Source organism: Triticum urartu, chromosome 3A (genome assembly GCF_056163025.1).
Source record: "Triticum urartu cultivar PI428250 chromosome 3A, HENAU_Tu73, whole genome shotgun sequence".
Taxonomy (NCBI): Eukaryota; Viridiplantae; Streptophyta; class Magnoliopsida; order Poales; family Poaceae; genus Triticum; species Triticum urartu.
The window spans coordinates 655,199,318-655,211,234 of record NC_141875.1 but is presented as its reverse complement, the minus strand read 5'-3'; positions in this window follow the sequence as shown (position 1 = coordinate 655,211,234).

Genomic DNA, 11,917 nt, shown 5'->3' with positions numbered 1-11,917 from the left:
TCAAAGAGAGGATCAAGTGGGTGGGTGCGAGGTCGATGAAGAGAGCCATCGAAATTGTTTGTCTGTACAAGTCAAAGATATAGGGCGACTAGCCTACCGGAATGTTAGAGGGCACACGTCAAGTTTGTGTGTGGCAAGGAGACATGACTAGAGCGCTCGATGTATCGGTGTGTGGGGGGGGAGGGGGTGGTGGGAGGGGTAGGAAGAGGCCTAACTATAGAGGTAGAACGACTCGTGTATGTGTTGAGAAGGAGAGACCCAACTATGTCTTGAGGGAGATAGGTCGACATCCATACATAACTGAAGGACGGGAAATATGATGGGACAGAGAGAGAGAGAGAGAGAGAGGAGGGAGAGAGGGAGGGAGAGGGGTAGAGTGCTGGATGGGTGATGGAGTTGCTTCTCGAAGATGGTGGGAGAGGCCTACTAGACAAACTGAGGGTGGAACTGCAATGTTATCAATAAGAGTGGGGATGTGTTTCTGTGTGTGCCTGTGCGTGATAGATCTGTCGGGACACATCCATGGATGATGAAGGGGAACCATGTGTTTGGCAAGCAAACCTAACTAGATCGGTAGATCAATTGTTGTTTGTCAGAGGAAGGGAGAGACACAACTAATGAGGTAGATCGATTGACATGTGGGTAAAAATGAGTTATAAGGACCTAGCTAGCTATATGTATAGCGAGAGATCGGTCGGTGTACGTCCATTTGTTAGAGGCAAATAAGGCCCAGCGATACGGATAGACGGAGAGAATGGAGCTAGGAGGTGGTGCGAGAGGCCCAACTACTAGCTAGATAAGGGGAGGAGTGTGCGGTTGTGAGAGCGATGAAAAGAGGGGTGAGAGTTTACACGTGTGTCTGACCGTATGAAAGACACGAGGCAAGGACACATAAAGGAGGAGATTGAAGGTGTGTTTGTATGTTGTAGGCAGGCACCACTGGAGAGGTTTATCGATCGGTGTGTGTCGGAAAGGAGTTATGGAGACTCTAGGAGAACGACCTAAAGAAAAAAATGAATGTGCCAGGTGGATAGAATGCCGAGGGAGGGGGAGGGCGAGGAGGGCATGTGCATGCACGAGAGAAAGTTAGTGGTAGCTACAAAGGTTAGAGGATTGTGTGGGTGTAAGAGACTAACAAAGATCATAATTTGAGATGAAAGCGGATTCATATATTTGAATAGGAGATCATAGTGTTTTAAACATTGCATGCATGAATATAGCGGTGATACACGTGCTGTGCACATGTTATACCATAATGTGATAATGCATGGCGTTTGCAACTCACAGCTAAATGCCGAACAATCTAAACCATACTATACATCAAACAATCTCACATTTTATTTGAATTTGTGATAATGTGTGGCATTCGCAGCTTACAACTAAATATCAAACAATCTAAACAATACTATATATCGAACATTCTCACATTTTATTTGGATTTGTGGTAATGTGTGGTGTTTGCAACTCACATCTAAATACTTGTAGGCGTAGGGGGCGGGGCACCATACATAATGTGATAAACACATTATACATATGAGACATGGTTTAGATTATGAAGATCTAGCTAGAGCTAGAAATGTAATGTGATTTGAAATCGAAATAAAGTGGATTCAAAAAATCTAGTTGGAGTTCATATAGGAGTACACATAGTTCATATGTAACTCGAGACTAATCATGTGGTGTGCTGTGAAGATAATACACAAATGATGGTTTAACTTGACAATAATGATGATTGTAGATCTTATTAAAACAGAGAAACGAATTCAAATGCTTTGACTTCACAACAATCATTACTGTAGATCTTATTCAAATAGAGAAACGAATTCAAATTTAGTTCATATTGAAGCGGTAGTATATACGTTTGGAATGCACTAAAACGTTCATTTGAGTAGTAGGTTGCATGCATTATACACGCAGCGAAATATTTTAATTGAACATAACATGAATTCAAAGTTTTGAATGACATTTGTAGGGCGCATTGATTTGGGACAGTACACGTTAGGCTTATCCGGAAATTTCAACCCGCGCCTTGTTAGCCCGAAATATTTAAGATATATCTTTGTCTCGTTGTGCTCCGACAACTCCCTCCATCTCAACCCGCGCCTTGCTATTCCGAAATTACAACGCGCGCGAAAACTCCCACCTCCTATGAAATCCAGACACGCGAAATGCCTGTGGTACCCCTGAACCGAAAGAACCGCCTCAAATCGGTGGGGGTACTTTCGTAACTTACCCCACAGTTCGGACAAGCGCGTCTCTAAGCCATGGTTCCCCACTGCCATCCCATCCGCCCACCCATTCGTGCACCGAGGCCGTGAAAACCCGCGACGAAACCCCACACCCTGCTCCGTCCGCCACCCAGCCGGAGCCTCTTCCCCGACGACGTCGTCCACAACAACACCTCGATGTCCCTCATCCACTGTACCGGATGAGGATCCGTCGTCGATCTCATCGTCCCGCCGGTTCAGCCACCCCGTCCTCCACCTCCAAGGAGCTGCCTCGACGTTCCCCTCGTCTTTCGCGCCACCTCCATTCCCACACCACCGTCTTCACCTGCACCACCGGAAGAGCATCATCATCACCGTTTCCTCGGATGAAGCCGCGGCCTAATCGGCGCCACCAAAGAGGTTGTACACTAATTGCCGCATTTCTTCTTGATTCGATCTCATGGTGCTGCCGGCGCTCGGTCCCGAGCCGACATGGTGCGGCTCCATCCATGGCGGCATCGTCGGCCACTTCCTCCACGGCGTCGCTCCCTCGGCGGTGACGTCCATATCAGTAGGACCTGCTGCTGCTCTGCTCTTGCTCTCGGTCCCCTGCCTGGTCTGCTCTTGCTATTGCTCTTGCTCGCGCTGCTGCTCTCGCTCTTGCTCTTGCTTGCGATGCTGCTCCGATTTAGCTACACTTCAGTCGACTAAATCGACTTTTGGGTCAGTCGATTTTTAGGTGGTGGGGGGCTCACTGGGGTGAAGGAAGAACCAGCCGCAGTGGGGAGGGGGGCTCGCCGGAGAGATACCCCACTATCTATCTTAGGGTTCAGGATGGGGGCGGTGGTCGGCGGCGGTGGCGGGGCGTTGGCGGGGCGGTGGCGTGGGGATCGCCGGAGAAAAAGCTCGGCACGGGGTGGCCTAGAGGGATGGTCAGGGTGGCGGCGGACCGGCGGTGGGGAGTGTTTTCGGGGCGGGCGGGGCGGCGCACCACCGGCCGCGGGCGGCGGGGGGCTGCTGTTTGGCCGGCTCAGGGGGGTTGAGGTTGAAAATGAACCGCATGCCCTTGATTTCATATCCAACGGCTGCAAAATCGACTGACCAGAGATGAAAAAGTCAGTCGACCAACGTGTAGCCTCACCTTGCTAGTGCGTTCAGTTTCAACAGCAAAATTCAGTTTCAACAGCAAAATTCAGTTTCGACAGTTAAGTTCAGTTTCGACAGTTAAGTTCAGTTTCAACAGTTAAGTTTAGTTTCGACAGTTAAGTTCAGAGATGAGCGGCTGATGTATTTTACATCTAGCACTTTGTGGTTATGTATTTTACGTCATGTATTGGAGATGCTATTAGAATTCCACTCAAGTTAACGTTGTTCGTTGTCTCTCTTGTCCTGCTTCAGCCTCGGCGTCGTACAACTCACCGGAGCTGCTCCAACGACGAAACCCTCCATCACAGCGGAGCAGTACCTCGGGCTCCATCTCCAGACGCCTAAGATCTTCTTCCCCTCCTCCGACAGCCAAGTCAGCCGGAGCATCCTCACCGGCCAACCCAATCACACTGAGATCGACATGGCTTCGCCAAAGAGGTTCTACACTTGTTGCATCTATTTTTACTCTACATGTTATATATATTGTCCACTGAGCACATGGATTTGTTCCTTTAGTGTCTCCTTGAAAGAAAAAATGTAGGAATTTTAATTTTCACTTGTCCTCCCTTTCAAATTCCTATTCATGAAGCACAAGACTAAGAGATAGTAGCATAATAGCATTATAACCGTACATTTTCTTGTGGTTAGACTTAATGTCACCATGCTTCTTTGCATCCTGTGATCTTCCAATTGTTGTGAATCAAACACCCAGATTGGCAGAAATCCTGTGTTTTTAAATTCTCTGTTTTGCACATGCATTCCTATCCTATTCCTGTCTATTTCCTATCCCTGCATTGTTGGAATCCTCCAATTCAAATGAGCCCTTACAGAATTACTTCTCTTACAGATAATTGTCAAAGAAAACCTTGCGTGGTTTGTCCCGCTCCTGCTGCGCCGTCGTCCACCCCAGCTTAGCTGCTCCAACGACAGAAGGGTCCAGCACAGCAGGGATCCGGCCTCCAAACTGTCTTTCGCCGCCTCAGATCTTCTTCCCCACCGCTGGCAGCCATGAAAACTACACTACCATCATCAACCGAGCAGATGACCTCGAGGACTACACGGGTCCGCAAGAGAGGTCTCACTCTTTCGTGTCTGCTTACGTTATGCATCGCTTAATATTACATGCTACTTTATTGTCCTGTTCACCGATTAGACTCTGAGTCAGCTCCAAACTAATGGTCAAACTTGAGTTTTTAAATGGTTGTGGGGTACATATCGGGGCCGCTATCAATAGTATCTATCTACTATCTGGTTAATCTCCGGTGTCTACTATGAGTTTCATGTTGGGTGGGAAACAAACAGTAAAGAAGCCATTATCTGTATTTTTTAACTGAAGCCATTATCTGCTTGCTATTATTGGTTTTGGGTCTATCCACAGGTTTCTACCATCACTCTGGATTTCTGCATGCACTCCTTACATAATCTCACTATGTTTTATTCCTATGCATGACAGTTATTGTAAACAATGGAACTGAACATGTAGAGCAAAAGAGACGAGCCTTGCGTGGCAATAAAATTTCATGCAGACGTCGCTCCATGGTAGGCGCAAAGGCAGCCCCCTCCACGCATTTCGGATTGTAATCGAGAGGAAGATATCTGTTCTGAGGGGGATTCAGAAGGAGAAGACAACTCCTATTTACCCCCTGAGGTCTTCGCTCTAACTTGGCATGCTGATGTTGGTTATATCATGCATATGGTGTCTTGCATTGCTTACTTTATACACCAAATATTTATCTGCTTAGTTTAGACATCCTTTGTGCGAATGCCATCTGTTTAGTTTATTCATCGTTTATGTGAATTATGCAACGCCATCTTGTTTAGCCAGGCATCATATATGTGAATTTTGCAATGCCATCCTACTTAGCCAGTCATCTTATATGTAAATTATATCAGGCCATCCTTTTTTTGGTTACATATTACGTTTGTAAAAAATGTTATTACATTCAACTGCTCTTCGTGTGCATCAGCCATTTGACACGGTGATGGCAAATTCTTGTGTGAAAACAAGGTCTTCAGAGAAGACTATGCTATCTGACGTAGCACATATCTCGCTGGTTACAGATAGCTCCTCAGAGGAGGATTCAGAGACAGATGACCAGTCCTATTCCCCCCCGAGGTGTATGCTCTAACTTGGCAGGGTTATGTTGCTCATATCGTGCGTATGGTGTCTCACATTGCTATGTCATTTGATTAGTTTAGACATGCTTTGTGTGAATGCCACCTGTTCAGTGTCTAATTACCATATATGTGAATTATGCATTGCCATCTTGTTGCAAGACATTATATATGTGAATTATACAATGCTATCTTGTTGCAAAGGCATTATATATGTGAATTATGCAATGCCATGCTGTTTAGCCAATCATCATGTATGTGAATTATATCATGCTATCATTTTTTTGTATTACGTGTTCCATTTGTCGACAACGTTTGTATATTCAACTACTCTTCCTGTGCATCAGCCATTTGAAGCGGTGATGGAAGTATCTGGAGTGAAAACAAGGTATTCAGAGCAGACAATGCTACCTGCTGAAGCAGACGTCTTGTTGGTTACAGAGAGCTCCTCAGAGGAGGATTCAGAGACTGATGATCAGTCCTATTTTCCCCCTGAGGTCTATGCTCAAACTTGGCAGGGTTATATTACCCATGTCATGCATGTTGTCTTGCATTGCTTAGTTTTTACATCATATATGGATTGTCATCTGCTTACTTGCTTACTATATAAATCATATATTTGAATTATATCATGACATCATGTTTACATAGTACATACACATCATCTATCTGAATTATGGCATGGCAACCCATTTAATAAAGACATCATATAGTTATATCATCTCATCCTGTTTAGTGTTTACAGTCATCATATTTTGAATTATGGCATTCTATCCGTGAATGTATGTGAATTATGGCATGCCAACCTATTTAATAAACACATTATATAGTTATGTCATGTCATCTTGTTTACATAGTCTCATATTTTGAACTATGTCTTTCCATCTTTTTTAGTTAGCCATCATAATGTGAAATTGTGTCATGCTATCCTGTTTAGTTAGCCATCATATATGTGAAATTGTGTCATGCTATCCTGTTTGGTTAGACAACATAAATATGAATTATTTCATGCCCTCTTTTATTCCCCACTATCCATTGCACCTGTCTATGATACAATGTCTATACTTTCAATTACTTTTCTTGATTATCAGCCATTTGAATTGGAGAGCGTGATGGCAGTATCTAAGGGAGTAACAACACGGTCTTCAGAAAAGATAGTGCTACCAGTTGATGCAGATAGAACCACGGTTGTACTTGCCCAAGGACCAGATCCACCGCACATAACCCAGACTCTCGCAGATTGTACCCCTACCCAGTTGGACAGAGAACCAGCTACACCCCTTCTAACCCCAACCCCAGCAGATAGTAACCCAGTTCCAGTTGACACAGCACCGTCTCCACCACAGAGCACCCAAACACGAGCAGTTAGTAAGGGAACTGCAGTGCCCAAAGCACGAGGACCACCACTCCGAATCCCAACTCAACGCTTAGAGGAGAAGAAGATTTGTTCTCAGGTCAGGTTCTGTAGCTATGGTTCATACTCCTTTGCTCTTGCATGACTGTATTTACTCATACCAACTATTTTCAAATTTGAAGGATGGAATTGAAACTCCAATGGCGCAATAGGTATGTTTTAAACTTGTTTCTTTAACTGGTTTGCTGTTGTAACCTGCTCTATGTTGATTTTAGTTTCAATTGAATAAATAGTTATGTTCTCATGTCATGCACATTACAAGTGTTGTTATTGCTCTATAGTTACCCACACTTATATTCTGTCTATTCTGCTTTGTCTTGAACAAATATTATTTGAACCGTGTCTCTATCTTGATTTGGCAACAAAAACTAGAATGATATAGACCATAAAGTGACCATGGTACATAGATATATGTTTGTTTCATGTTGTTATCCTGTCCACTTTACTACTGAACTCATTTAACAAAATGAGTTTCATATACAACATGGTAAACATGTGATGTGTCTGCTTGTTTCTCTTTTAGAATGCGGACAAAATATTGGAGAACAGTACCGCATTATCCAATGGTAAAGGAAGTAATGCAGATAAGGTTCAAGATAGTGAGACATCCCTATTGGTCTCCAAGAAAGCTGATAACAACTATCTTGACGATAGTGAGGGAACCCAAAAGTCCTGTCTTGATGTAGTGTTCGAGTTACTGGCCACTACTGCTGGCACAAGCTCTTCGAACTCGCTGCCTAAATCAGTTCGTCTTCTTGAGTCTCAACTTCAAGTTGAAAGACATCGATCAGATGTGCTGCGACAGGAAGCTGAAGGACTGAGGAAGTCCCTGCAGAATTCAGATGCATATTTTCTGGTGCAACAGCAAGCGCTGGAGGATTTAAGCGCCAAACAAGAGAAAATTAATAAGCTTGCTAAGCATCTTGCCAGCATTATGGGTACCCAGGATATTGTTTCTTGAGATCTTCTGAAGTGGTTTCAGTTCTGGATTTGTTTTGTTGCGGCGTTTATTTGCGCTGGTCGCCAACTTTGACAACCAGTGTATATGATATGCTGCTTTGTTCCCTATATTTGCACTGGTGGCGAACTTTGATGCCCAGTGGATGTAATATGTGTAATAGCCGTGATAGCCTAGCGTTAGTTGCTTGCGTATTTATTTCCTTGTTGTCTTGTTTATTTGTTTGCTTGTAGTCATTGCAGTTCTTTTTCTGCGGTTAGCTAGTGGCTGCAATAACCTATTTTTTAAAACTAGGCCACAATAACCATGGGCTAATATTTACTGTAGTGACACTGGGCCTCCTACTGGCCGTAGAAATAGTGGGCCTTCTACGGGCCGTAAAAATAATGGGCCTTCTACGGGCCATAGAAACAGTGGGCCTTCTGTGGGCCGTATTATCAATGGGCCTTATACGGGCCGTATAATCGATTGGCCAAACATGGGCCAAACAGACCGCATTATGGCCGTAAACGGGCTAGAGTTGGAATCGTCCGTTCATGGGCCGACCATAACGGGCCATCGTTAATAGGCCGTATTTGATGACGCTATGAAATCGGCCCAATGTATTAGCGGACCACAAACGGGTCGACTGTAACCACGGGCTGAATTTGGCCCACAAGCAGAAAATGACAGTAACGGGCCGTAAGTAAACGAATGCTGGAAATGAGCCCAATAATAAATGGGCTCTGAGAAGGCCGAAAGATAACATGGGCTGGAAACGGCCCAACGGAATAATGGGCCGTTAATGGGTATAAAGTGATACACTTTTCATTACGGGCCAGTTTCACCACGGGCCGTTAATGGGTGTAAAGTGATATACTGTTCATTACGGGCCAGTTTCACCACGGGCCATTAGTAGGCCAAGAGTTACATAGGGCCTCATATGGGCCGAAAGACGTCATGGGCCATACATGGGCCAGAAGTGAAAACGGGCTGGAATCATATTGGATGGCCCAGATGACGCTACTGGGCCTAATTCGGATAGGGTGTAACGGGCCTTGGGTTAGCGGGCTGTAAATGGGCTATATTCGAACATGTCGTTAACAGACTTTCCATGGGCCAGCCCGCCAGCTTTTGACCAAGTCAAACGGGCCGGTCTTTTCACAGGAATGGGCCTCTGTTGGGCCGTGCCACGTGTCGACGTATCATAGGCGCCTATCTGACCCACTGACGAGCTGACACGTGTTTCGTCCGGCCAATAAGAATTTTACACATGGAAATTTCCCATTCGTCGGGGCTGTTAACGGGTTATCGGGTCCAAAACCCGACCCGATAGCTTAACGGCGTTACGTTACGGTGGATGCCACGTGTCGGTCACCCTTGACGAAAGAACTTCTGTGACGCGCGATTTATCGTCATGGAAGTGGACACTTCCGTGATGATAATTTTGGTAATGTCATGGAACACTTCTACGATAGCACAAGTATGACTATCTTGATTCTGTCATAAATTTGTCATGGATGTACATGCATGACAAAAAAAGCGACCTACTGTGACAAACACGTATCATCACGGAAGTGTATTTTTTTGTAGTGAATTGAACTTAACGATCATTATGCTAAGCTAAAGGATGGGTCTTGTCCATCACATCATTCTCCTAATGATGTGATCCCGTTCATCAAATGACAACACATGTCTATGGTTAGGAAACTTAACCATCTTTGATTAACGAGCTAGTCTAGTAGAGGCTTACTAGGGACACTGTGTTTTGTCTATGTATCCACACATGTATCAAGTTTCCGGTTAATACAATTCTAGCATGAATAATAAAAATTTATCATGATATAAGGAAATATAAAATAACAACTTTATTATTGCCTCTAGGGCATATTTCCTTCAATAGGCCACCGACCCGGACATCCCCTGGTGTCACCTGCAACTCCACCACGACGAGGAGACCCAGCAGTTCTTTGGGGCTTCCACATCCTGGACCATCGGCGACGACAGGATTGCCATTTTTGGTGTGATCACTGGATCGAGGGTTCATATGTCGCTGAGATTGATCCAACCCCGATCCCCTAGTCTTGCAGAGGCAGCGCCATTAGCGGCTTGTCTATGATGCTCTCTAGGATGGTCTATGGATTTGGAACATCCACAACACCATGGGCCCTGCCATCGCTGTTGAATATATTGAGCTATGGCGGCGGATCCAGCGTGTGCAGCTCACTGCCGATCCCGACAAGACTACCTGGAGGTGGACCAGCAATGGCATCTACACCGTTGGTTCGACCTACAATGCCTTGTTTATTGGGTCGACGGTTGCACCCTTCTGGCGACTCATCAGGCGCTACCGGGCCCCCGCGAACACTAAGTTTTTCTTATGGCTTGCCTCCATGGACCGTTGCTGGACTGTCGAGCGGCATGCTCGTCATGTACTCCCACATGACCCCCTGTGCAAGTTCTGAAGTCGGGAGATTGAGACTCTGGATCACTTATTGGTCGAATGCACCTTCTCCAGAATCACATGGCAAGAAGTTCTCTCATGGTGTAGACTGCCGACTCCATCGCTAACCATCACGGCGAGCTTCTAACCCTAGTGGTCGGACACTGCCAATGCTGCACCGCCCAACCTATGCAAAGGAGCCAACTCCCTCATAGCTCTTGTCGCTTGGTCCCTCTGGAAGCACTACACCGCTGCGGTCTTCGAGAACCTCCGGCCATGGAACAACGACCTCGCACACACTATCTAGGACGAGGCACGCTTGTGGGATCATGCAGGAGCCAAAGGCCTAAGAGTAGTTATTCCCACATCCTGACTGCATTGTACTGAGGCTGAGTGACCTCCTCCATACTCAATTGCACCCCAAGGGACGCCTACTAGCGCACGACCCCTAGGGTTGCACGCTGTAACTTCTTTTCCATCCTATCAATGCAAAGATATGCAACAATGCGCATTCACGAAAAAGAAAATATCGACTACATGACGCTTCACAATCTTTGGCCCTAGTGGGAGACATTGTGGAGTTAGTTTCTAGGTGATTGACGCTCACCCACTGGTACATCTTGAGCACGGGCGCAAGTGTGGGCGGTGGCGATGGTGACGACACTGGCGGTGGGTAGATGTGGTCACGGGCCATAGAGAACTGGAGCACATCTCGAGGACAGGCCATTGAGTGAGCTCCTCGCGCTCGGACTCCTCGATGGCGCGCCGGGTCGCCTCCTCCATTGCCGCCTGGTACACCTTCTCGTCCTTGTCCTCCTCCCTTGCCACCGGTGGCAATGATGGAGGGCGGGCGTCGATCTGGACGATTCCTCGATGGCACACGTCTTGCTCAGTCACGAACCAAATGTCCCAATTTGGGGAGTCGAGTGCGTACGCAGCTTCATGGCATTGCTTTCGCATGAGAAGAGCACGACAGTTGCGGATCTCTACCGCACGCGCACACTCTGACTGTGGCATGGCCCACATCAGAATCTAGTGAGGGCTGAGATGCCACATGTGCAGGAGGTTGACGTCAGGCCACGACAATGGGATGCGGTACTCCCAATGGTATCACGCATGATGCACCGGGATGTAGAGTCGATCGCATGCCCCCTCCTCCCCCGTGGCGCCAACGTGAAGTTGGCCGAGCGGCGAAGATCCGGCCTCATGGTCATGCTTGCCGCGCTTGTGATTGAAGAAGCTCGTGGCGACGACGGTGGCTAGGGTTTGGGTCAGCGGGCAAGGGAGCATGTGTGCCCAGATGTGGACTGGTGTGGGGAAGGAGAAGTGGACCCCCCCCCCCCCCGCGCGCGCGCAGGCTTGCTAGTTAAAAAGGACGTGGACTGGACTCTTCCTGTGGCCGACGAGCGGGCCCGAGGCAGGGTGGGTTGCATTGAATATGATCGCATGGGAGGTTGGTTGGCCAACACGCAGGCACGAGGCGGACACCGAGAGGATGCGTGCCGCGCCCGTGTGGTGTCCATGTAGACACAAATTTGAGCCAGAAATGCGTCCACACGTACATCGAGCAGACCAAGTTTGCGGATGCGTCGACATGTTGGGCCATCGCTTCTGTCCGTTTCACCTCAAAGGGACACGCGCGGACCAATGCGTCG